Here is a 26,399-nt window from a genome sequence, read left to right on the forward strand (position 1 = left end):
CTTGGTGGCACCGATTTTCATCCGATTTGATAATAATTATTAAATTAGATGGCCCAACTATCATGCAGGTTGGAATGTGTGTACAATTCTTTTGAATGGGGACATGTTGAACATAATGCACAACCAACCGCACAACATGACCAACCGCACAACAGGTTGTTTACACGACAAGTACATACACACATGCCAACCAACTAAACAGCCAACTCACTTAAATACTATGCACACAAACTAAATGACAAACTGCACAGCAAGTCCCCATTCAAAAACAACAAAGTTGTTCAAAAGGCTTGTACACAAGTGGCCAACCTGTATGATCATTGGGTAGGTTTATCCATTGGATGGATCTGGCAAACAACCTGTTATTAGTTGGTCATCTGGTTGTTTGCCAGCCGTACACATGCCCAACTGTCTTCCAACAGACCAAGTTTAGAAGATAGTTGGGCAGATTGTTTGGATGTGTGTACTGGGGATGCACTACTGAATGTCACTGTCAGCAGCAGTTTGAAATGTAGTAGAGAGGACTTCGAGGCAAGACAATGCTTTATCTAGGAGCTGCAGATGTTTTGGTCATAACAACCTGAGATAAGGCTGTGCAGGCTGAGCCAGTGTAAGCCGAGTGTAACCAAGGTATATATATGCAGAACTGACAATCCCTTCATAAAAAAAACAAACCATACATTGTGTTTAACCAGCTTCCTCAAATACTCCAAAACTCAAACTCTCCCTTTTTTTAACAGGTAAATGATGTATATACTTTATGCAATACAATTCACTTAGTCTGCAGTGCAGTTAAGACATTTCAATATTCTTTGAAACAGGTTCACATCTGGTGACAAGTGGTGACATCACTTTGGAGCAGGTGGATACGATCTGGAAATGTTTCTAAAAGTCTTGAATTAATCAGTGACAAACAATAAATATAGTTTGGTCTAAGGTAAGATATAACACCAGTTTTATATATCCAGTCTCTCTCTCCTGCTCCTGTTCCATAAATGTAGCTGAGAAATAACACATTAATTGGAAGTCCAGAGAATAATTTTTTTATTTTTTTTGTTTGTTTTTTAAATGGTGGGAAAGATCAGGATTATGCCTGGCTTTTACTGCTGTCTGTGCCCCCTTTGGGAATATTTCTCTCTAATTTCTCTCCCTGAAACAGACTTGGAATTTTATGGAAATCTGTTACCGGCCTGACCAGTTGGGTGATTTTGTCCCAGCTCCGTGTAAAAGTTTGGAATTCACTGCACTTCTTGTCACAGTGACAGAACGTGAGGGAAAGTCTCCCTAGGGACAGCAATAAAAGACTTACAGAGGTCCTAGAGGACTATACCCATCATACAATGTTCCTGACAATTTTTCAGACGACTAGCAAATTTCTTTCTAGCAACTAGCAATAGTTTCCTCAATCTCGCAACGTGGGTACAAGTGAACGATGTTTACTGACATGCATCGATAATGACTGTCTCAGTGGATTGGATTTTTAAGATCCTTGACCACTCCACACAAAGTACCGCAATCTCTTGACTAGCCTTTGCACCCGTCGTGTGATGTTGTGTGTACCCGCCAGTTGGAAGACGGACCAGGGAAAGTCACAGGATCCACCTTCCTCTGTCAGGTGTTGAGTATTTAGCTTAACACTTCCTAGCTCTATTCACAAGATCAAGCACAAAAAGTTTTCCCTTGAACACTTATCTTACTATTTTGTACTCTTTCGTGCATGGGCATCCGCAGAAATTTTTCCAGGGGTGCAAAAAGGAGGGGGGTAAGTGATAAAATTGGGGTACGTTGTGCAGCACGCCAAAAAAATGGCTGTGGTCATGGACCAGAATGTGGTTGTGGTCACGGGTGGAGCCAAATTTACATGAACTTAGCAATGGTGGGACATTGGACTAGGACAGTGGTGGCGAAACTTTTGGAGGCTGAGTGCCCAAACTGCAACCCAAAAGTCACTTATCTATCGCAAAGTGCCAACACGGCAATTTAAACTAAATACAAACGTTTTAACTCAAACATGAACATTATGGAAAATCCAAGTTGAAAATAAACTGTGCAGATAAACAATTTCATCCATCCTACTCCTGAAAAATGCATTCATTTTGTTAGAACCTCCCAGTTTTAATTTTCTGTTTTATAAAGCTAAAAAAGTAGGTTTAATGCTAATGTCTCATATGATAATGATTTAGCTTTTCCCATAGTCTTGCAGTTAGCAATCATGTGACCCCCAACAAGACAAATTCAGCAATCATGAGGCCCCCAACAAGACAAATTCAGCAATCATGAGGCCCCCAACAAGACCCCCCAGTTTAGGTAGTGACAGGAGCCCACCAGTTCAGGTAGTGACAGGGACCCCCCCAGTTTAGGCAGGGCGGTAGGGACAGTGGCGGGGAAGGGGGGACGTCTCCCCCCTCTTCCCTCACCTTGGGGCTCACCCTTCCTCGGTCCCACCTCCATAATTGAGCGACTGGCAGGTGGCAGCAGGTGGAAGTAGAGCAGAACACTTCATCTATTCCCTGCACGAGAGGGAGATCTGTGCGTCGCTGGTTTGACGTCACTGACTAGACCAGACCAGCTGCACACAGAATCTTCCTCACGTGCAGAGAATAGAGGAAGTGTTCCGCTCTGCTGCTGCCTGCCGCTGAATTAAGGAGGGGGGAGCGAGTAAGGGGGAGCCCCCAAGTTCAGGTAGTGACAGGGACCCCACAATTTAGGTAGTGACAGGAGCCCCCCAGTTCAGGTAGTGACAGGGACCCTCCAGTTCAGGTAGTGATGGGAGCCCCCCAGTTTAGGTAGGGACAGGAGCCTCCCAGTTCAGGTAGTGACAGGGACCCTACAGTTCAGGTAGTGACAGGGACCCCACAGTTCAGGTAGTGACAGGGACCCCCCCAGTTTAGGTAATGACAGGGACCCCCCAGTTTAGGTAGTGACAGGAGCCCCCCAGTTCAGGTAGTGACAGGAGCCCCACAGTTTAGGTAGTGACAGGAGCCCCCCAGTTCAGGTAGTGACAGGAATCCCACAGTTTAGGTAGTGACAGGAGCCCACCAGTTCAGGTAGAGACAGGGACCCCCACAGTTCAGGTAGTGACAGGGACCCCCCCAGTTTAGGTAGTGACAGGGACCCCCCCAGTTCAGGTAGTGACGGACCACCCCAGTTTAGGTAGTGACAGGAGCCCCCCAGTTCAGGTAGTGACAGGGACCCCACAGTTTAGGTAGTGACAGGAGCCCCACAGTTCAGGTAGTGACAGGGACCCCACAGTTTAGGTAGTAACAGGAGCCCACCAGTTCAGGTAGTGACAGGGACCCCCCCCCCCCAGTTCAGGTAGTGACAGGGACCCCCCCCCCACCCAGTTTAGGTAGTGACAGGAGCCCACCAGTTCAGGTAGTGAAAGGGACCCCACAGTTTAGGTAGTGACAGGAACCCCACAGTTTAGGTAGTGACAGGAGCCACCCAGTTCAGGTAGTGACAGGGACCCTACAGTTCAGGTAGTGACAGGAGCCCCCCAGTTTAGGTAGTGACAGGAGCCCCCCAGTTCAGGTAGTGACAGGAGCCCCCCAGTTCAGGTTGTGACAGGAGACCCCCAGTTCAGGTAGTGACAGGAGACCCCCAGTTCAGGTAGTGACAGGGACCCCCCGCCCAGTTCAGGTAGTGACAGGGACCCCACAGTTTAGGTAGTGACAGGAGCCCACCAGTTCAGGTAGTGACAGGGACCCCACAGTTCAGGTAGTGACAGGGACCCCCCCAGTTTAGGAAGTGACAGGAGCCCCCCAGTTCAGGTAGTGACAGGGTCTCCACAGTTCAGGTAGTGACAGGAGCCCCCCAGTTTAGGTAGTGACAGGAGCCCACCAGTTTAGGTAGTGACAGGAGCCCCCCAGTTCAGGTAGTGACAGGGACCCCACAGTTTAGGTAGTGACAGGAACCCCCCAGTTCAGGTAGTGACAGGAGACCCTCAGTTCAGGTAGTGACAGGGACCCCCACAGTTCATGTAGTGACAGGGACCCCCCCAGTTCAGGTAGTGACAGGGACCACCCCAGTTTAGGTAGTGACAGAAGCCCCCCAGTTCAGGTAGTGACAGGGACCCCACAGTTTAGGTAGGGACAGGAGCCCCCCAGTTCAGGTAGTGACAGGGACCCCACAGTTCAGGTAGTGACAGGGACCCCCCCCCCCCCAGTTCAGGTAGTGACAGGGACACCCCAGTTTTTTTTTTGAAGTCAAAATGTATTGTTTTATGCAGAAAGAGAAGAACAACAGCAGGTGGAACCCAGTTACAACCTTCTGGGTCCAGCCTGAGAGGAACAAAACATAACATAACATCAACTAAAGCTTAACAACTAGTGAGCTGTCGACGGGTGTGGTCCTCACCCTAAGTAAAAAAGTACTCTTAATTTAGTGGAATATGTAATATTAACATCCACTTAGTCAAGTGAGATATTGTAGTGTTTAAGCCACCTTGCCCAGACCTTATCAAACTTTTTAGGTATTTTCCTTTGTTCGTATACTTCTTTCAATATCTGGAGTTCTTTTCTAATAAGGGTTTCCCAGTCCTGTATCCCAGGTGGGACGCCTTGATTCCATTTAAGTGTAATTTATAGCCTTTATTGCATAAAAAGCTAGATTTCTGAACAATAACCTTCCGTTTTAATTGTGTCATTAATAACAACTTATAGATAATGCCTAGTAGCATTCGGTATTGTATGCAAAGGGAACATTTTTTGCGCTATGGAGTGTACTTGAGCCCAGAAGGATAGCAACCGAGGACAACGCCATAGCATATGGAAAAAATCCGCCCCCTCCTGGCTACATCTAGGACAAGCAGAAGGGTTCTCATTTTTAATTCTATGCATTCGGATGGGAGAGTAATACGCCCTATGAATTATTTTAAGCATTATAAATTTATCCCTGGCTGAGATTCTCACCTTAATTGAGAAAGTTAGAGCTTCCTCCCAATCCTCCTGATCGAGGTCTGCGTCAAGTGTTTGCCATTCGGAGAGCAGTTTGTCCATTTTAGGGGAGGATTGCAGTTTAAGAAGCCCTTAGGGCAGATATAGGGCAGATAACGCCTTGGGCAAATCCCCGGTGGCTGCTGTCAATTCCATTTGCGTGGATTCTAGCTTAACAGATGTCATGACTCCTCCAAATTGGGCAGAAAAAGCATGCCGAATCTGGAGGAATCTAAAGAAACCCCTATTAGTGATACCGTATAGCTCTTTCATTTGGTCAAATATTATCAAGAGACCCTCCCTGATCAAATCACGGAGTCTGGTAATCCCCAATCCAACCCAGAATCCAGGGTCAGGGACAGTGAGGAAGTGCGGGAGTGCCTTATTGTTCCAGATTGGAGTAAATGGTGAGTATTGTAGTACTAAGGATTGGGATTTTTGAGCCGTCTCCCATACGTGAATGACTGTTTTCATTGGGCTAGTAAGCTTGGGAGAGCAGTTCCGGCCCCGGAAGGGAAGACTGGCCAAGGCATTTGAGGAGCCCATTATTGCGGCTTCAACTCTGTTAGATGGATTCTCTTTGGATTGGGAAAACCACCACCTCGAGGCTACCAACACTGCTACCCAATAATATAATTTGAAGTTAGGTAAAGCTATCCCTCCTTCATCTTTTGGTAGCTGGAGTGTCTGTAGTGCGATTCTAGCATTTTTGGAGTTCCATAAACAAGAGGATATATATGAATCTATTACTTTGAAAACCGAGCTAGGGATTACTACTGGGGTATTACGAAAGTAATAATTACATTTTGGAAGAGGATTAATTTTGACCGCATTGGCCTTTCCAATGAGCGTTAATGGTAGGCCCTGCCAGGCCTTGCATTTAGTTTTAAGATTCTCTAGTGCCGGGAGTATATTTAGTTTTATGTAATCTTTTAGGTCTGTTGTGAATCTTATTCCAAGGTATTTAATCTCCTTTGCGCAAATTAGAGAGCTCAGTGGCCCATCCAGTGGTGGGATGGGGTCCAAAGGTAGTATAACCGATTTACTCCAGTTAATTTTTAACCCGGAATATTTTCCAAAGGTGTTTATGGTGTTTAGAGACTCCAACAGGGAGGGACCCGGGTCCTCCAGGTACAGAAGGATGTCATCAGCATACAGTGATATAATTTCGGTTATATCCCCTACCCTTAGTCCTTTAATTCCTGCATTATTTCGTATAGTTATTGCCAGGGGCTCTATGGCCAACGCAAATAATGACGGAGATAAGGGGCAACCTTGACGAGTGCCCCTCCCCAGAGTGAAGGGCGCGGAAATGTAGTTCCCTGTTTTGATCTTGGCTATAAGTTTCTCATATAGTGCTTGCATCCAGGTGATAAATTTGGGCCCAAATCCAAACCTATGGAGCACCTCCCACAAATATACCCACTCTACGGAGTCAAAGGCCTTCTCTGCGTCGAGAGAGGCCACCACTCTTGATCCCATGTTGTCAGGGACAGATCTAGGGGGGGGGGGGGGGGGGGGCAAGCGGGTATCTTGCCCCAGGTGCAGTTTGTTGAATTCTTAAAAAAGCGGCAAAATGAATGCCAGTTTAGGCGCCAAAACCTGACCTTTAGGTGCTAAAACCTGACCTTGCCCCAGGCGCAACTTGGTCTTGATCCGTCCCTGCATGTTGTCATGTTTTATTGCCAGATTAGTAGTAAGTCTTCTGATATTTATATCAGTGCCCTTCTCAGGAATAAAGCCTGATTGATCAGGGTTAATTAATTTATTTATTACATTGTTCCCTCTGAAGGAAAGAATTTTTGCTAAAATTTTATAATCCTGGTTAAGGAGAGAAATTGGACGATAGGAGGAGCACTCGTCAAGGCTTTTACCCGGCTTGGGGATAACCACTATTAGGGCCTCTGCCATGGATTTAGGAAGTTTGATAGCGATTGGCTATATTTCCGGTAGAAGTCAATAGGGAGACCATCTGTACCTGGGGACTTATTGGACGAGATCGTACTCATAGCCATCTCTAGTTCCTCCCTGGTAATGTCTCTTTCGAGCAGTTCTTTATCAGCACCACTCAGGTATGGGAAAGTTATAGTATCTAAATAGGAATGTAGTTGGTCTAGCGAGTAGTCAATCTTGGTACTGTAAAGTTGGGAGTAGTAATATTGAAAAACTTGGTTAATTTGTCTAGCGGTGTGGACTAGTTCATGTTGATGATCTCTAATTGAGGAGATGTGGTAGACCTGCCTTTCCTTCCCTATTAAGTGGGCTAGTAGTTTCCCTGTATTATCCCCTTGTTCGTAAATTCTGACTTTTTGAATCTGGCCTATTCTGGACGTGACTTTTAACTGCTTGCTGGCTAAAGTCGTAAATGCTGCCTTCCATGCAGAATAGTTCTCTGCTGTTTTATTTATGATATATTTATTTTCAGCTCTATTTGCTTTGTTTTCTGCGTTTGTCAGCAGCATTCTGTGTAGTTGTCTAGCTGTAACAATTGCGGAAGTGTAAGCTCCTCTCACTACCGCTTTACACGCGTCCCATACAATTTCAGGAGAGGCCGTTCCCGCATTTTCTGCCCAGAAATGAGTTAAGGATGCTTTAGTTTCAGCCTGCACATTTATATCTTCTAGCCAACCTGGGGATAATCTCCAGATCGGTCTAGTTTTCGGGCCTTCAAAGTTTAGTGTTAGCTCTAAGGGTGCGTGATCAGAAATACCTCGGGGGAGAAGTCTGATGTCAGTAGCAAAAGAGGCTAAATCTGAGCTAGCCAAAAATAAGTCTATACGCGAGAGGGATTGATAGGTGGACGAGTGGCAGGTGAAGCCCGGTGTATCAGGGTGCCGCAAAGGCCATATGTCCACTAGATTGTAGGAGTCCGTCCAGCGTTGAAATATTAAATTGTCTTTAGGGGATGGAGTTAATCTATCTTTGGATGGCGAGAGAACCATGTTGAAGTCACCTGCAATTAGTGTTTTTGCTGCTGGCCATTGTGCAACTGCCGCCATAACCTCATTTAGTATTGTAATATCCGCAGGGGGCGGTATATAAAGTGCTATCAGGATAATCAGTTCATCAGAGATCTTGGCATGCAAGGCAATATATTTACCTTGATTGTCTAGTTTAAGGTGAAGTAATTGAAAAGGGGTTTTTTTGTGTACCAAGATTGACACTCCCCTAGCATAATTCGAATGCGTAGCGTGGTAGTATGCAGCTACCCATGGCTTTTTTAGGGCTATTATCTTACTGCCAGTAAGATGCGTTTCCACTAAAATGCATATATCAGGTTTATAATCCTTTAGGTAATTAAAGACAAGCGACCTTTTGAGTTTAGCATTAAGGCCCCTTACATTCCATAGAATACACTTTAACACTGACATTGAAATCTTATCTTACAATAAAAACAGTGAATGCATTACCATTTTAAATTTACAGTTCTTCCACCTTCTAATAACACTCCTAAGGCGAGAAAAACATAGACCACAGCCACCGACAGCTCCAGAACCACATAAACTAGATAACATTTTAATCCTCATTAAACCCCTAACCCACCCTGCTACTCTATACAACAGGTACGGCAGCTTATCCCCTCAACTTAACCTCTCGTGGTCCTACCCAGGGAGGTCTTAAAACATAGGCACTTGCACTGTTTGCGTGAGCCTAAAAACGGGGTAAGTGGCAGCGGGAGACGAGGGTCCGCTACCCAGCAACTCCCAGCAAGCTGGGGGACAGTATTGCTTATGAGCTTGAGTTATGCGGCTATAGTTTAGTCGTGCAGATATAAACTGCCAAAATGGCATGTCAAACTAGTGTTGATAAGGATGTAGGGAGGTCAGAAGGGGTAGTGAGGGGGGGGGGGGGGGGAATGGAAGGAGGGAAGGGAGTAGGGAATAGGGAGGGGGGGGGAAGAGGGGGTGGGGACCTCCTCAATGCTTAACAGATCCATTTGGCGTTGATTATGCATTAATACACATTCTGCAATGCTTGATATACAGTACAGAGATTATATTAAACCATTGGCCTTTTTGCTGTTAGTAGAAGTGACAGTTCGGTATTTAAACGGTCAGAGACTGTGGTTTATTTATAAGTACATAGCTCCATTTTGTATTGTCATCTTCATCCAAGGACTTATCAGAGTTTACATTTATTTATGCAATGTGAATTGGTAATTCCAGGCTGTTGTGAAAAACAGCGTAGTATTAAGGCAAAAATAGTTCCTGAGCCTTTTTCTAGGTACAAAAGTCCTCGGTTCTCGGCCGTTAGTATACACAAAATCTTTTTTTTATACCTCCTGACAAGATGACATACCATTGCCAGCGGGTTATCTGTTCAGTTATTAAGTAAGCAAAAACTCACAGTGTCCTAATTTAGTATATCCCTTACCATGAGCAGAAGTGGATCAGAGCGGAATAAATGTCTGTGTACATGGTGTCATATTACCTGAGGTGGTTAACCCTTTTGGTGGCATGTTATCATACCTGTCCATTAGGGATCAGTTTCATCATGGTGTTTTGAGTCTAGTGGGCAGTAAAACGTACACACCGATCAATCATCACTTACTTCTCCCTTCTGCAGAGGTTAGATAAAGAATATTAGGTAGGATTCACTTCAGAGAGAGACTCCATCCAAGTCGCAACTTCTGACGGGGTGTCAAAGATCCTAACGGTTTCTCCGTCCTGGATGCGCAGTTTGGCTGGAAATAGCATAGAGTAGGTTATTTGTCGTTCTCTTAGCTTAGTTTTGACCTGCTGAAACGATTTCCGTTGCTTTTGGGTTTCAGCAGTATAGTCTGGAAAGATCATAAGCTTATTTCCATTATGAAAGACTTCGCCCTCCTTCCTCATGGCAGCCAAAATGGCGTCGCGATCTTTATAGTTTAACAGTTTGAAAATGACCGGTCTAGGAGGTGCTCCCGGAGGGCCTCTTCGCTGGAATTCTATGCGCTCTTTCAATTACGAACACATTGGAGAACGTGTTTTCAGGGAGCAGCTGTTTGAGTAAGTTCTCCATAAACGCAGATACATTTGTGTCTTCAGAGCCCTCAGGGAGGCCCAACAACCTCAGATTATTCCGGCGGTTCCTGTTTTCCGCATCTACCGCTCGAGTCTCTAGCTGAGTGAGCCTTTTCTGCATACCTGGAATCACTACTCTGTGATTTTGCAGTGTATCTTCGTTGTCAGAAGTGCGGCGCTCTAACTTGGCTGTTCTGCTTCTGAGATTTCCAAGGTCCTGTCTAAGCAAGCTCAGGCTGGCTTCCATGTGGTCTATTTTTAGTGTCAATGTCGTTTGACACATTCGTATAGCCTCTAACAGCTCTGCGGAGTTGGGAAGGGAGTTGCCGCCATTACTCCCCTGCTGGTCCGTATCGCCTCCCTCCTTGTTGTGTTTCCCACGGCCGGTAGTACGCTGCTGGACCGTAGTGTTAGGGGGGTTTTCTGTCCCACCCTGTTCTTCCCCGGGGTCTTTATTGTTCTTAATTTTGGGGGGCATCGTTGGATATGGAGCGGAGCGATGTAGCACCTTAGGCGTGCATAGCGGGCCTCCGCAGTGATCCCAGTCTGAGGCCGCTGGGTCGGGGTCGGCTCTGTCTGCCGGTTCTTCCCTTGGGGGATCACTCCACAACTCCAGCTTGTTCCCGGTAAGCTTCTGCTGCCAGTTGGGCTGTTCTGGTGTGATATTGCAGCTCTGGTGATCTGTAGAGAGAAGCTGGGTAGCGGAGCTTTGATAAAGACGTCCGTCTAACCCGCCATCTTGGTCACGCCCCCAGGGACACCCAAGTTTAGGTAGTGACAGGAGCCCACCAGTTCAGATATTGACAGGAGCCCCCTAGTTCGGGTAGTGACAGGGTCCCCCCAGTTCAGGTAGTGACAGGGACCCCACAGTTTAGGTAGTGACAGGAGCCCACCAGTTCAGGTAGTGACAGGGACCCCCCCCCCCCCAGATCAGGTAGTGACAGGGACCCCACAGTTTAGGTAGTGATAGGAGCCCACCAGTTCAGGTAGTGACAGGGACCCCACAGATCAGGTAGTGACAGGGACCCCCCCAGTTTAGGAAGTGCCAGGAGCCCCCCAGTTCAGGTAGTGACAGGGTCTCCACAGTTCAGGTAGTGACAGGAGCCCCCCAGTTTAGGTAGTGACAGGAGCTCACCAGTTTAGGTAGTGACAGGAGCCCCCTAATTCAGGTAGTGACAGGGACCCCACAGTTTAGGTAGTGACAGGAGCCCCCCAGTTCAGGTAGTGACAGGAGACCCCCAATTCAGGTAGTGACAGGGACCCCCACAGTTCAGGTAGTGACAGGGACCGCCCCAGTTTAGGTAGTGACAGGAGCCCCCCAGTTCAGGTAATGACAGGGACCCCACAGTTTAGGTAGTGACAGGAGCCCCCCAGTTCAGGTAGTGACAGGGACCCCACAGTTTAGGTTGTGACAGGAGCCCACCAGTTCAGATATTGACAGGGACCCCATAGTTCAGGTAGTGACAGGACCTCCCCCAGTTTAGGTAGTGACAGGAGCCCCCCCCCCCCCCAGTTCAGGTAGTGACAGGGTCCCCCCAGTTCAGGTAGTGACAGGGACCCCCCCAGTTTAGGTAGTGACACGAGCCCCCCAGTTCAGGTAGTGACAGGGTCCCCCCAGTCCAGGTAGTGACAGGGACCCCCCCAGTTCAGGTAGTGACAGGGACCCCCCCAGTTCAGGTAGTGACAGGGACTCCCCCAGTTTATGTAGTGACAGGAGCCCACCAGTTCAGTTAGTGACACGGACTCCACAGTTTAGGTAGTGACAGAAGCCCTCCAGTTCAGGTAGTGACAGGGACCCCCCCCCCCAGTTCAGGTAGTGACAGGGACACCCCAGTTTAGGTAGTGACAGGAGCCCACCAGTTCAGATATTGACAGGGACCCCATAGTTCAGGTAGTGACAGGACCTCCCCCAGTTTAGGTAGTGACAGGAGCCCCCCAGTTCAGGTAGTGACAGGGTCCCCACAGTTCAGGTAGTGACAGGGTCCCCCCAGTTCAGGTAGTGACAGGGACCCCCCAGTTCAGGTAGTGACAGGGACCCCACAGTTTAGGTAGGGACCCCATAGTTCAGGTAGTGACAGGACCTCCCCCAGTTTAGGTAGTGACAGGAGCCCCCCAGTTCAGGTAGTGACAGGGACCCCCCCAGTTCAGGTAGTGACAGGGACTCCGTCAGTTTATGTAGTTACAGGAGCCCACCAGTTCAGTTAGTGACACGGACTCCACAGTTTAGGTAGTGACAGAAGCCCCCCAGTTCAGGTAGTGACAGGGACCCCACAGTTCAGGTAGTGACAGGGACCCCTTAGTTTAGGTAGTGACAGGAGCCCACCAGTTCAGGTAGTGACAGGTACCCCCACAGTTCAGGTAGTGACAGGGACCCCCCAGTTTAGGTAGTGATAGGAGCCCACCAATTCAGGTAGTGACAGGGACCCCCCAGTTCAGGTAGTGACAGGAGCCCCCCAGTTCAGGTAGTGACAGGGACCCCCCCAGTTCAGGTAGTGACAGGGACCCCCCCCCCCAGTTCCGGTAGTGACAGGGACCGCCCCAGTTTAGGTAGTGACAGGAGCCCACCAGTTCAGGTAGTGACAGGGACCCCACAGTTTAGATAGTGACAGGAGCCCCCAGTGCAAGTAGTGACAGGGACCCCACACTGACCTGGAGTCCCGCCTCCTGAGCCTCTTTAACCCCTTGTCCCCAAGGAAGCTGGGATAGCCAGAATGTGGAGCCCCGGCCACGTGGGGCTTCGCACACTGAGCTATACTAGCCCATATGGTCCATGGTATAAGGGGCTCCGGGGGAGAGGGGAAGCCAAGCCTTCTCCTCTCCCTGGAGCCTATGGACAAGGGGTTCTTACCCACCTTCGATCCCCCAGGAGGAGGTGGGTGTCGACAATGCCCTGAGTGGGTTCATGGTGGCATCTGGGAGTCCCCTTTACGAAGGGGACCCCCAGATGCTCACCCCCCTCCCAAGAGAAATGAGTATAAGGGGTAAAAAGTACCCCTTACCAATTTCCACAAGGGAAATAAAATGAAATAAGGACCATTATCGCAAAATTTCTAAAAAATAAAACTAAAAAAGGTTTACACTGGAAAGAATGCTAGTAAGAGGGATAGTGAAGGGTTAAGAATGAGTTAAAAAAAATAAATCACACTGCTGTTTACACATTCACAACAGCGTAAATGTGAGAGCTCTTTACAGACGGACATCTCGTTTCTGCCTGGCTAAGATCACAGGAGGACACAGTTTTACTGCTAGTTGAAATGTCAGTAGCAGCCCACAGTACAGTCTAATAATCTTAGCCCCCCCCAAAAAAAAATCCTTTTTTGTTTTATTTATTAGAAATTTCGCGACAGTGGTCCTTTAAAAAAATGTTCCCACGCCAATATCCTCGGAAATGTCCCACGCTAATATCCTCTAATCTTGCGAGCTTGATTGTAGGAGAAGATCAAAGACGCGTACCCGCTGCCACACATCGGCGCTCCTGCTAACTCTAGCTTTACTCTGTATAGCAAGAGCACTGAAGCATCTTTAAATTGTGGCTCCAATGCACCCCATAGATCTAGTAACAGACCAAAGGGGGTCAGAAGGATTCTAGCATGTAAGGGGGCTTTGCTATTAACCGCTAAAGTCGACGGCCATTCGCCTGCCATTGAAGTCTATGGAGCCCGTTGCAAATAGCAGTTTTGTAAATTTTTGTGGAAATTTGCGTTCGAAGTTCACGAATTGAAAATTTGATGTTCGGGCCATCACTACATCTGAAGTCCCACCGCTTAGTTTATCTAAACCTATTAAAGGAACACTATCGCAAAAAGCTGTAAAATGTTAAATACGTGTAAACATATACAAATAAGAAGTATGTTTCTTCAAGAGTAAAATTAGCCATTAGGTTACATTTTCACGTTTACGCTTTCAAGATTGTTAATGTAAATAGGCGAAGATTTTTGCGTTTTCACCAGATGTTTGCCGACTTTCGTGTTTAATAGCAAAACCCCCTTACCAGCTAGAATCACTAAATTTGCAGGGTGGGTACAAGAGGAATTTTTTTCTCTAAAGGACCTTATAGTTTTTGAGAAAATCGACTTTAAAGTTTTATAGGAAAAAAAGTATACATTTAAATGCGGTAAATGACAGATAATGTAATACACACCTAACGGTAGTGTAAGTTTGCATATATCAAAAGAAAGAGCAATGAATTTAATGAGCCACAACCCTCTGGCCAGGGATCACTATACAGCCGCAATATGCTGTATAAAGATTGCTGGCACCTTTTCCTATTTTTTAAAACTTTTTTTGTGTGTTCAGTGGGCAGGAAATTTTAAAAAGAAAACAATGTGGGGTCCCCCTCCTGAGCCTTTTTTCAACCCCTTGTCCCCATGCAGGCTGGGATAGCCAGAATGTGGAGCCCCAGCTGAGTGGGGGTTCGCACCCTGAGCTACACCAGCCTGCATGGTGCATGGTATTGGGTGACTCCGGGGAAGAGCGCCAGCCAAATTTTCCCTTCCCCTCCGGAGCCCTTGTCCATTCCATGGATAAGGGCTCTTCCCCACCCCCGGTACCCCTGGAGGAGGTGGGGTCACCGACTCCCAGGGGGTTCATGGTGGCATCTGGAAAAAAATCCTTTATTAATCTTAATTAACCGGAAATACTTACCTGTACCTTAAAAAAATGTTCCCACACCAATATACACGCCAATAGGTCCCACCCTGGAGCACCTATAGCACCCATATACTAAGTATAGCAGAGCTCAAAGCATCCTTGAATTTGGCTCCAAGGCTCCCCATTGGTCTATGTACAGACCAATGGGGAGCCTTGGAGCCAAATTCAAAGATGCTTTAGCTCTGCTATACTAAGTATTGCAGAGCTGCGTCTCACTCTCTGTCCTCCGCGGCTCCCGACTCTGCTCTCCTCCCCGCCCACTGCACCTACAGCGCCCACCTATGCTGTCACCCTGGAGCACCCATAGCACATCAGGGTGCTATGGGTGCTCCGGGGTGGGACCTATTGGCGTGTATATTGGTGTGGGAACATTTTTTTAAAGTTTCAGGTAAGTAGTCCTGGTTAATTAAGGTTAATAAAGGACTTTTTTCATCGTTGTGTTTTTTTGAAATGGGTAAGGGGTACTTTGTACCCCTATACTCATTTCTCCTGGGGGGCGGGCATCTGGGGGTCCCCCAGAGAGTTGGCAACCCCCACCTCCGGTGCCCTATGGATTGGACAAGGGCTCCAGGGTGGAAGAAAAGGCTTGGCCTCCCCTCTCTCCCAGAGTCCCCCAATACCATGGACTATGCAGGCTGGTTTAGCTCAGGGTGTGAAGCCCCACTTGGCCGGGGCTCCGAATTCTGGCTATCCCAGCCTGCATGGGGGACAAGGGGTTAAAAAGGCTCGGGAGGGGGGACCCCACGTCCTTTATTTTTTTTAAATTTCCCACCCTCTGAACATAAAAAAAAAGTAAAAAAAATATTGCGGCTGTATAGCGATTCCTGGCCAAAGCGTTGCGGCTCCAGAGGGGTTTTCAGGGAAGCCCCTCTAGAGCCGTAACTGCATACATACCCCCTGGAAACCCCGTCATGAAATTCATTGCTCTTTCTTTTGATATATGTAAATTTACACTACCGTTAGGATTGCTACATTATCTGTCATTTACGTCTTTAAATGTATACTTTTCCTCTTGTAATTTTAAATCGATTTTCTCCAAAACTATAAATAGAGATAGCTCAAACCTCAGATTTTGGGTTCGAGGACCGGGAACGCGAACTTTCGCAAAAGTCCGCGAACCGGTGAACTCTGGCGAACCGCAATAGACTTCAATAGGCAGGCGAACTTTAAAAACTACAAATACTGTTTCTGGCCACAAAAGTGATAGAAAAGATGTTTCAAGGGGTCTAACACCTGTAGGCAGGGGTGCAGTTAAGTTTTTTGTGGCCCCAAGCGGACTGTAGGAAGAGGCCCTATCCTGTGGCAAAAAATGGGTGTGGCTATCCCGCGTAAGTGGGCGTGGCCATGGCATGTGGGTGGAGCGGGAGGGCGGATTGAGGCGGGGTTGTTTGCGGGGAAAAATTGATGTGGGAGTGATTGGGCGTGGCCATGACATTTTATAGGCGGAGCTTAACCATAGCACAGCAAATATAGCCAACTATGACCATTAAATAATAAATGCAGCAACAGTTACCCCAGACACCAGAAAATAAAAACGTAATTTGTGCAACATTTCAGCAGAAAACAAACGCAATTTGGCCCACATTTCAGCAGAAATCAAACGCAATTTGGGCCACATTTCAGCAGAAATCAAACGCAATTTGGGCACATTTTCAGCAGAAATCAAATGCAATTTGTGCAACATTTCAACAGAAAACAAACGGAATTTGGGCCACATTTCAGCAGAAATCAAACGCAATTTGGCCCACATTTAAGCAGAAATCAAACGCAATTTGGCCCACATTTCAGCAGAAATCAAACACAATTTGGCCCACATTTCAGCAGAAATCAAACGCAATTTGGGCCACATTTCAGCAGAAATCAAAAGCAATTAGGGCACATTTTCAGCAGAAATCAAACGCAATTAGGGCACATTTTCAGCAGAAATCAAAAGCAATTTGGGCCACATTTCAGCAGAAATCAAACGCAATTAGGGCACATTTTCAGCAGAAATCAAACGCAATTTGGGCACATTTTCAGCAGAAATCAAACGCAATTAGGGCACATTTTCAGCAGAAATCAAACGCAATTAGGGCACAGTTTAGCAGAAATCAAACGCAATTAGGGCACATTTTCAGCAGAAATCAAACCCAATTAGTGCACATTTTCAGCAGAAATCAAATGCAATTAGGGCACATTTTCAGCAGAAATCAAATGCAATTTGGGCACATTTTCAGCAGAAATCAAACGCAATTAGAGCACATTTTCAGCAGAAATCAAACGCAATTAGGGCACAGTTTCGCAGAAATCAAACGCAATTTGGGCACATTTTCAGCAGAAATCAAACGCAATTAGGGCACATTTTAAGCAGAAATCAAACGCAATTTGGGCACATTTTCAGCAGATATCAAACGCAATTAGGGCACATTTTCAGCAGAAATCAAAAGCAATTTGGGCCACATTTCAGCAGAAACAAACGCAATTTGGGCACATTTTCAGCAGATATCAAATGGAATCAGGTCACATTTTCAGCAGAAATCAAACGCAATTAGGGCACATTTTCAGCAGAAATCGAACGCAATTAGGGCACATTTTCAGCATATATCAAACGCAATTTGGGCACAGTTCAGCAGAAATCAAATGCAATTAGGGCACATTTTCAGCAGATATCAAACGCAATTAGGGCACATTTTCAGCAGATATCAAACGCAATTAGGGCTGCAAAAAGAAAAGAATTTACTCACCTGGCACTGGCAGAAGTCTTCTCTCCCCGTCTCCCGGCTGGCTCCTCAGGCGTGCAGTTCCCACGGAGCTCCCTCCCTCCTCCAGTCTCCCGCGCTGATTGAATGCAGGGCTACGGGAAGATGGCCACCCGAAGCCCTGTACTGGAGTCATAAATAGTCTCCAGAGCAGGGCTTCGGCGGCGGCCATCTTCCCGTAGCCCTGCTCTGCTCTGCCAGCCCCGCGGGGCTGTGGGAAAACAGTAACGTCACGCCGACGTCGCGGAGCCGCCGCCTCTTAGACGAGCGCATCTACCAATCAGAACGAGGGATTTACGAAGCTATAGTTTTCTCCGTGTCCCCTGTAACGGAGACACAGCAACTTGCAGTTAATGAATGTGGACCCCCTGGAGCATCCAGAGAGCGTGTTTCTCGCCCTCTAACAGGTATTTTACCTGCTCTTTTTGGTTGTATTGTGGCCAATGGTGGTTATGTACAATTGGCCAGCCATCTTGACGGACACTTGCATGGCCCAATAGGATGGGACCACAGCACGAAGTAAGGGGGCGGTTTCAAGAACCGCCCTACCCAGGATCCTCTGGGTGCTGGATCACAGTATAAAAGGAGGGGCTGGACGCTCACTTTTCAGCAGGCTGCTGTTAGTGGCCGTCACTCTGCTAATTTTCTTTGCTAACCTTTGTAAATATGTGATTTATTAATGTATTTATTTTGTTAGGCACAGTCACTCTCTCACTAATATACACTCCTGACGAAGTTTCCAGTTGAGGAAATGAAACATGTTGAGTTGGTGTAGGGTTTTATTAAATACAGTGTGAACTTGGAGGATGGTCTTCTGACCTCTGACTTATACCTCCAGTCTGACTTTTTTCACAATTTACTACAATGGGCAGCAAAACTGTTCTTTTTTAATGCAAATTTGATTAAAAGTTAAATTTTACTACTTTTCTATTTAGGGTATATTTGAATGTTGTGTAGCCGCCGAGGCCCCTAAGACCTTGAGGCTCCAAGCGGCCACTTGGTTTGCTTGGTGCCTCGCGGCGCCCCTGCCTGTAGGGAGGCATGGCGGAATGGGATACGCGCCAAAAGTCCCTGGGAAAATTACGGATTGGACGCAGAGCAGGGTTATAATCCATAAAGAGCAGAAATCACATTGCATTGCTAAATTGTAGGCATAAAGTGCTTGAAAACCTCTTGCGTGTGTAGACATGGATCAGGTAATGTAAGCAGTGTGCTGCTTCACACTGACAGACCAAACTCACTGTTTAAAGCAGCGCCACAAAGTGTTGTCATTAGTTGACACTCCCAGGACATACACTGTCAGTCATCTCGGCGGCAATGTTTGTGTAGTGATGGCCCTCCAGAAGTACTACAAGGTAAATCATGCGCTGTTCCCGGTCAGACAGTGACAGGCTTAAATAGTGGCCAGCATAAATTCATTCTGATGACCCGCTGCTACTTAGTAGCATTTTGGCTTCTACATCAGGATAGTATGGATGGATGAATGGAAGCTGTACCTTATGGCATTTCTCTCCACTAGTTCCACTAGGTACCCGTTGCTACTTGTTAGTAGCCTTTCAGCTACCACACCAAGATATTATGGATGGATGGAAGCTGTAGCTTATGGCATCTCTCTCCACTACTTCCACTAGGTACCCGCCTCTACGTGTTAGTAGCCTTTCAGCTACCACACCAGGATATTATGGATGGATGGAAGCTGTAGCTTATGGCATCTCTCTCCACTACTTCCACTAGGTACCCGCCTCTACGTGTTAGTAGCCTTTCAGCTACCACACCAGGATATTATGGATGGATGGAAGCTGTAGCTTATGGCATCTCTCTCCACTACTTCCACTAGGTACCCGCCTCTACGTGTTAGTAGCCTTTCAGCTACCACACCAGGATATTATGGATGGATGGAAGCTGTAGCTTATGGCATCTCTCTCCACTACTTCCACTAGGTACCCGCCTCTACGTGTTAGTAGCCTTTCAGCTTCCACACCAGGATATTATGGATGGATGCAAGCTGTACCTTATGGCATTTCTCTGCACTAGTTCCCCTAGGTACCCACTGCTACTTATTAGTAGCCTTTCAGCTTCCACATCAGGATATTATGGATGGATGGAAGCTGTACCTTGTGGCATCTTTCTCCACTAGTTCCACAAGGTACCCGCTGCTACTTAGTAGCGCTGCCTGAGAAGAGTGTGGTGTAAAGCCCAATCAACATGATATGATTGTTTGTGCGATTCGATTACGATTCTATTTACGATCCGATTAAATCCGGCATGTCCGATCGGGGTTAGATTCGATTCAATTTGAATTGCCATTGCAAAACAATGGCAAATCGAATTGAATCGAATCAAATCCTGATCGGACATGTCGGATTTAATTGGATCGTAAATAGAATCGTAATCGAATCGCACAAAGAATCGTATCATGTAGCTGGGGCTTAAGAGATCATGGAGTGTCAGATGGACAGCTCAGCACAGTTCAGAATTATGAGATCCCGCAATTACAGACCTGCTATGGTACTTTTGAAAATGATTCTCCTCGCATAATTGTCATTCTAGTGCAGAAAAGGATCAGCACCAGGGATGCTCGGATACCCCTTTTTATTATTCGAGTTAGGTCGAATTCGAATAGTAAATTATTCGAGTTCGGTCGAATATTCGAGTCGAATATTTTTTACTATTCGATTCGACCTCGGAATTCGAGCTCATTATTCGAGCTGACTTTAAAGAAATGCAGCTATTTTTGAGCGTAATAAATAGCTGGTGGCGCATGGTGGAAGCGCCATTGTATGTGCTCCCTGGCAGTGGAAACACACAGACAGCAGGAGGTAAATTCAGCAGCAGCAGCAGCAGGAGGAGGATGATTGTGTGGCAGCAGGCAGTCAATGAGGCAGGCAGCGAGACATAATAGGCTGTGGTACCTAGCGGTGGTACCAGGCCGTAAATACACAGCATGAGGTTCCAGACAGCGGTCGTGAAGCCCACATCGTGTCCAATACACAACTGGGACAACACAGTTTTCAACCCGGGCACCTCAGAAAAATTAAACATTTTTTTTTTTATTGGTTTATTTTTTTTTTTTAAAGGCAAATTAAACAGATAGCTATTGTTGGACGTAATAGCTGGTGGCAGAGTGGCAGCAGAAGGTAAATCTGTGTACCCTGGCAGTGGGGAACACAGACAGACAGCAGCCGCAGCAGGTGGAATGGAGGAGTAGTGTGAGTGTGGCAGCAAGTAGGCAGCGTGACATAATAGCCCTGGTACCTAGCGGTGATACCAGGGCTGTAAATAAACACAAGAGGAGGTCCCAGACAGCGGTCGTGCAGCCCACATCGTGTCCAATACACAACTGGGACAACACAGTTTTCAACCCGGGCACCTCAGAAAAATTAAACCTTTTTTTTTTTTTAAGGCAAATTTAACAGATAGCTAGTGTTGGACGTAATAGCTGGTGGCAGAGTGGCAGCAGAAGGTAAATCTGTGTACCCTGGCAGTGGGAAACACAGACAGACAGCAGAAGGGCAGTACACAGCAGCCCACTGTAGGTATAAAATGTGTGGCTACAGGCGACGTAATAGTCAAACTGAACCAGGCTGGCTTAGTGAGCAGGAGCCAGGAGGTGGTAAAGGGTGGTAAGGCATATTAAACGATGGTTCCGGCAGTCAGTTCATGTCCCCCTCTCGCCAACAACAGGGGCCAGGAACTCGCCTTCCACCCACGCCTGGTTCATCTTGAGAAACCAAAATAAAACTTAACCTTTATTTCATTTGCAATAAAATCATTGCTATTGATTTATAATATTGTTTGGTTACTAATAAAGTAATACAATGCTAAAAAAAGTGAGAGCTGTGCTCTCTAGCAATGTCAGATAGCTGACATTGCTAGAGAGCACAGCTCTCACTTTTTTGTTTTCTTTACTATGTATTTATAGATAGCTGTGTTTATCTTCACTATGCACTTTGCACCCTAAGCACTTTTCCATAGTTAGCCCTGACGACGGCTCTATTTTTAAAGAGCCGAAACATGTCGGTTTTAGGTGGAGGGTCTTTTTATTACTAGAAGTAACATAGCATTGTATTACTTTATTAGTGCCTAGTTTTTGGGAGGTGTGAGGAGATCACTACAAATACAGTATATTCCTTACAACTCAACTTAAAAACTCCCAAACTAGGTTTATGTACAAAAGTAACCAAACAATATTATAAATCAATAGCAATGATTTTATTGCAAATGAAATAAAGGTTAAGTTTTATTTTGGTCTCTAAACAGGGTCTAAAATGTGTGTAGTTTAAAAATCAGTTCTGTGTATTCTCTCATCTTGAGAAACGTCAGTCTGTCCACAGACTTGTGAGACAGACGTGAGCGTTTCTCGGTGACCATGCCACCAGCTGCACTGAAGCAGCGCTCGGACAGCACGCTGGAAGGGGGACAGGACAGCACTTCCAGGGCGTACTGCGCCAGCTCGCTCCAGATCTCCAGGCGCTTGACCCAATACTCCATGGGATCAACAGGGGCATCGCTGTCAAGCCCGCTGTAGGACCCCATGTAGTCAGCCACCATGCGGGTCAGGCGCTGGCTGTGACCGGAGGAGGATGCTGCTGCATGCACCTCCTCTCTAGTCACTGCTGGAGCCTCTACAGTCCTGTAGAGCTCGTTGCTGAGAGACAGCAGGTCTGTGGGGCGCTTGCTGCTGGATGCAGGCACCTGCTGCTGCCTCTGTGCTGGCTGGACAGTGGGGGTGGAAGGCTGGGGGAAGGCTTCCTCCAAGCGCTCAACAAGGGCCTGCTGCAAGCTCCTTATTTGTTGCGCTGGGTCTCCTCCTGCAGGAGGCAGGAACTGGCTCAACTTCCCCTTGAGGCGCGAGTCCAACATCATGCTGATCCAGATGTCCTCCCTCTGCTTCATCTGGATCACCCTGGGGTCCCTGCGCAGGCACGTCAGCATGTGCGCTGCCATTGGGAAGAGGCGGGCCACGTGTGCTGGCACATCGACGGCAGTGCTGTCCTCATCCTCCTCCTCTGCCGCCTCATCCTCTCTCCACCCCCGCACCAACTCAGCTGCACTGTGCTGATCCCCCTCATCAGCAGCAAGGTCAGGGACCTCCATCAAGTCCTCCTCCTCCTCCCCCTCAGAGGTGGACTGTGCAGCTGCATGCCGCTTCTACTGTGCCAAGGCTGCCGCTCCCTGTTCCAGCAAAGCATCGAGGGCCCTGTTCAGCAGACAAACCAGGGGCACCCACTCGCAGACCATAGCATGGTCCCTGCTCACCATGTTGGTGGCCTGCAGAAAGGGAGCCAGCACTAAGCACACCTGCTGCATGTGCCCCCAGTCGTCATCGGGGATGATGGATGGGATGTTGCTGGTCTTGTCCCTTTTCTGAGCGGCAGACACAGTGGCCAGGGCAAGGTACTGGTTGACAGCGTGCTTCTGTTCAACCAGACGCTCCAACATCGCCAGGGTGGAGTTCCAGCGAGTTGGAACGTCAAGGATCAGCCGATGGTGTGGCAGCTCCAGCTCCTTTTGCACGTCTTCCAGGCTCACAGAGGCTGCAGGCAAGTGCCGGAAGTGACGCACAACATTCCTTGCCATTTCCAGCAGTTCGCCCATCCCCTGGTAGGTGCGCAAGAACTTCTGCACCACCAGGTTCAGCACGTGGGCAAGACAGGGGATGTGGGTCAGGTTTCCCCTGTCGATTGCGGCAACCAGATTGGCCCCATTGTCGGCCAACACCTCTCTGACTCTGAGGCCTCTGGGGGTCAGCCAAATCCTCTCCTGCTCCTGGAGTTTGGCCAACACATGGGTTGCCGTCAGTTTGGTCTTCCCAAGGCTGACCAACTGCAGCAGCGCTTGGCAGTGGCGTGGCTTCACGCTGCTGCTGAGGCAGGGGGTTTGGCCAGGTGTGCCGGAGGATGGCAGAGGATCGGAGGAACCTGCTGTAGTTCCCCTGACCCTGCGGGGTGGCACCACCCACTGTGTTGCTGCTGCTGCTGTGCCCGCTGCTGCTCTCCCATCCTCACCCCCTTCCACCAAGCTGACCCAGTGGACAGTGAAGGACAGGTAGCGGCCTGTCCCAAAGCAGCTGCTCCAGGAGTCCATGGTGACGTGGACCCTTTCACCAACCGCGTGCTCCAGCCCTCGCTCCACATTGGCCATCACAAAGCGGTGCAGTGCAGGCATGACCTGGCGGGCGAAGAAGTGTCTGCTGGGGAGCTGCCAGTCTGAGGCTGCAAAAGCAAGCAGCCCACGCATGTCGCTCCCCTCCTGCACAAGCGTGTACGGCAGGAGTTGGGAGCACATGGCCCATGCCAGCAGGCCGTTCAGCTGCCGCACGCGACGGCTGCTGGGAGGCAGAGCCCTAACCACCCCCTGGAAGGACTCGCTCAAACCGCGCTGGCTGCCACTTCCAGACATCTTAGATGTTTTTGGCGTAAACAAAAAAGTTTTTTAAAAGGGCGGGTGAAAAAGTGGGGTACTTTAATGGAGTGGTTTGGTGGGTGAGGTGACACTAATCACTAAGTGATTCGATCGCTAAGTGATTACTAGTACAGTACAAATACAAAATACAATAATCAGTAATCAGTAAGTGTGAACAGTGAACAGTGAGTGTGTCCCCTAGTACACTAGTACAACTAGAAAATACAATAATCAGTAGTAATCAGATTCAGTAGAAGGAAATAGAGTGTGTGTACACTACAGACAGTGCACGCACACACACACGCAGGAGCTAGCCTATGAACAGTGACTGAGTGTCCCTAGTACAGTAAGTACAACTAGAAAATACAATAATCAGATTCAGTAGTAATCAGATGATTCAGTAGAAGGGAATAGAGTGTGTACTGTGTACACTACAGACAGTGCACGCACGCACACACACACGCAGGAGCTATGAACAGTGACAGTGAGTGTCCCTAGTACAGTATAACTACAAAATACAATAATCACTCAGTAGTAAAGGACAAGACAGGGTAGAATACACAGCACAAATACAGGTATGGATGAGAAATAAACTAACAGAGAACAGGAGGACAGCTGCCCACACAGGCAAGGCCCTAAGGCCTAAAGCTCTAAGCTTGCCTGCAGCAGCAGCTGTCTCTATGTAACACACAAGCTACTAACTAAAATACAATCTCTATCTAGCTAACAACAATATAGGTTTGTATAGCAGGTGTATGTGAGCAAAAACGCTAGGTGATTGACCACAATAGAGCACTTGCTAAGCCAAAGCACAAAGGAGCAGATCTCTCTCTGTACAAGTCAAGCAAGGACGGAAAAACCTAACATGGCGGCCGCTATTTATAGGGTAGGGGCTGGCCAGGGTCCCCCTCTGTGATTGGCTGCCGTCAGAGGGCCTGGGAGCCCTCTGATTGGCTCTAAGGACATCAATCTGGGCTATGACGCTATTCGAGCTCGGTATTCGAGTTTGAATAGCGCTGTTTGCTCGAATAGCGCGAATAGTGAGTGGGCTACTCGAGTTCACTCGAATAGCCCATTCGAATAGCTGCAGCTATTCGAGCTCGAATACCGAGCTCGAATAGCTGAAAAAGAGCTCGAATATTCGAGCTACTCGAATATTCGAGCTCTGCTGAGCATCCCTGATTAGCACCAATCTGTACTGCTCCGTGTCCGGAGCATTTGTCACAGGGCAGAAATGGCATTGCATTCCTAAACTGGAGGCATAAAGTGCTTTTAAACATCTTGCGTGTGTATACATGGATCAGGTAGTGTAAGGAGTGTACTGCTTCACACTGACAAACCAAGCTCATTGTTTAACGCACCTCCGCAAACAGCTGTTTGTGTAGTGATGGCCGTGCTGGTGCGCACGTTGGCGAGAGTGCAGGTAATGGTGGTTTTCCAGCCCATATGGTGGATCATGAAGGGGAATTGACAAATGTACATGCCTTTTGTTTTGTTGTTGCAGCCGCAGTGCAGCCAGAAAAATTAGGCAGGCATGTACACACACCAGAAAAATTATTATTCTTTTTGTTAGCGGCTGTTGCTAGCAGCGGCCTTACAAATTCAGGGATCCACCTGGAGTCCTGGACCCTGTTGGTGGTGGCGGAGAAGGCAGTCTAGCGGCCTGCAGGCAGAGATGCTGTGTGGGGACAATGTCATTTACAAAAAATAATTAATGAAGTTAGTGCGTTGTGCTCAAGTAAACGGACCAGCGTAGCGTCATGATCTCACGTGTACCAGAGGCCTAGATGGGATGGGAAGTTAATTATAGAACTTTATGACGGTAGCAAGCAGACTGACTCACTGTACTACCTATTATTTTCTTTTGTTTTTCTTGAAGCATGTTAGTCAAAAAAAAAAAATGCCACACTGGTGAGCTTTGGAATGTCGGCATTCGGGTGGTTTGCAACAGCAGGTATTGAAGGGCAAGTTGGCTGGATGACCCCAAGTGTATCACTAAATGCATTATGTGTGAATAACTCCTCTGACACATCAAGTGGAGCAGCTGTGTTGCTAGTGGTAGTCAGGGCCGGATTTCTGGAAAGGCCAGAAAGGCCACGGCCTAGGGCGATAAAATTAGATAAGATAAGAAGGGCGGCATGACTTGGAGAGAGAAGAGGTCATATGTCAAAGTAAATCATCTCTTCTGGTCCCGCAGCGCAGCCATCCAGCGCCCTGCTCTGCACTAATAGCTGAATTCCAGAGTCCCCCAATCCCTGCATCTCTCTCTCACTTCCTGATGTGTTAAAACAATCAGGATCAATCATAACAGTCTCCTGATAATCCATTCCTTTCTTTGTATGATAGACTTACAGATCGATGTGAGAAATACCAGAGAATTACATTACAAAGCAGATAGAACTAAGTTCCGCTGAGTTTTAATGTAGGCATTCCCAAACATCAGAGAGCTCTGCAGTTTCTTCACCTCTTTTACAGCTTTGACCCCAGCAGCTGTTAATTTATTATCTAATGGTAATTTATGACGGTCTTTCTTTTTTTTTTTTTCCTAGTAGCACTGGTCGCTTCTCTTCCTTAGTTAACTCTTTCCTGACTCATTTTCTGTCCTGCAGCTCCTACCATCTATGAGACTGCAGGATAAAAAATGCTGTTTTCTTCCCTTTCATTGCTAA

The sequence above is a fragment of the Hyperolius riggenbachi genome, chromosome 4 (assembly GCF_040937935.1).
Source record: "Hyperolius riggenbachi isolate aHypRig1 chromosome 4, aHypRig1.pri, whole genome shotgun sequence".
NCBI classification, from domain to species: Eukaryota; Metazoa; Chordata; class Amphibia; order Anura; family Hyperoliidae; genus Hyperolius; species Hyperolius riggenbachi.